The following is a 1,412-nucleotide window of genomic DNA, read 5'->3' as shown; positions in this document are numbered from 1 at the left end:
CACACCAAAGAGGCAGGCGATGAGCCTGTAAAAAAAAGCAAGAAAGAATACAGACAATTCTCGGCACCGAGGAAGCACCGCAGGTCCTTGCGATAGGCGCAGGTTGGAGGAGATAACTTCTTGAACAAGCCAAGAGAATAGTCAAAAAATGTGCTCGCGTGGACATACCAGGATCTTAAAAGAAAGAGACCCTTTTCAATTCAACCCATGATAACTATCACAAAAGATTGAATCCTCATTTTAATCTAGGTAGTCATCCACTTCGAATAGTAAGTAAATCCGTACCCCAGACTACGTGCCGTACCTACAAATCTGTCTACATGGTGAATTGGACGGCTTCCCCACTACTAATGACGAACCCCCGGTATTCCCATCAATACTCCCAGCCTTTGACCATTTTGAGCCTTTTGAAAATGCTAACGAAGAAAAAGGGGGCCTCCTCAGGGAACCAGCAGAAAGGCTCTCAAAAGCAGGCGCGTACCAAGCCATTCCACTTCCCTCGGACCATGAGCAGTGGTCAAAGCGCTTAAATCCTGGCTCATAGCCTTCCTCAGACCTTATTGACACGGGACGAGTCGCTATGATTCACTACGAAAATAGAAGCAGATGCACTAATCAATTCGAGCTAATTTACTCATCCCACCTCGAACTCTCATTTAGCGCATCGACTTTAGCACTACTTATATTATTATATTACTATTATCTTACAATTACATAAAATAAATCTACACCAGCGCATCCAGCATCAAAGGACAATAGCTCGTGTGGATAGGACTATCTTCAAGCGTTTGACCAAGGGTTGGAGGAGTATCCAAGGTGAGCTGAAGGCGAACTTTTGGAGTAGATAAGCAGGTCTACCTCAGAGAAGATCATGGAATCATAACAGCACAGAAAGAGACGCTCCGAACTACTTCCGCTTGAGGTTGGTCGTAGATGAACCCACCCAATATAATTAGTATCTCAAAAAGCAGCCGCTAGAGCTATTAACTATAGGTATTACAGAAGAAGCTAAAGAAGAGGAGCGGAGCAGCTCGACCAGAGGGAGAGGAGTTAAGTAGCCCTTACTCAACCGAAAAAAAGAATATGTCTTCAGCGATTCTTTCTTGAAAGCGAAAGCGCAGATCGAGGCTTGTCGAAGATAAGGGACTCGACTTCCCCTGCCTTATTAAGGACTTCCCAACTGACCTAGCGGAAGAAAAGGGCAAGGACCTCTTAATAGAAATATGTCTAGGTCACTTCCAACAACAACTAAAGCTATTTCTTACTGGTGTGGATTCTCCACAAGTACTAGAAACGATGGGATCTCTACAACTTGTTCCACAAACTCCAACTACTAGAAAGGCTGAAACTGACTCCAATCAGTCAACTACCATCCATGAGCGGATACCATCGAGTTATCGGCCAACAAGGTT

Source organism: Vigna unguiculata, unplaced genomic scaffold, assembly GCF_037176805.1.
Source record: "Vigna unguiculata cultivar grain cowpea cultivar isolate G323 ecotype 2 unplaced genomic scaffold, ASM3717680v1 ptg000182l, whole genome shotgun sequence".
Classification (NCBI taxonomy): domain Eukaryota; kingdom Viridiplantae; phylum Streptophyta; class Magnoliopsida; order Fabales; family Fabaceae; genus Vigna; species Vigna unguiculata.
This window is presented reverse-complemented; position numbering follows the sequence as displayed.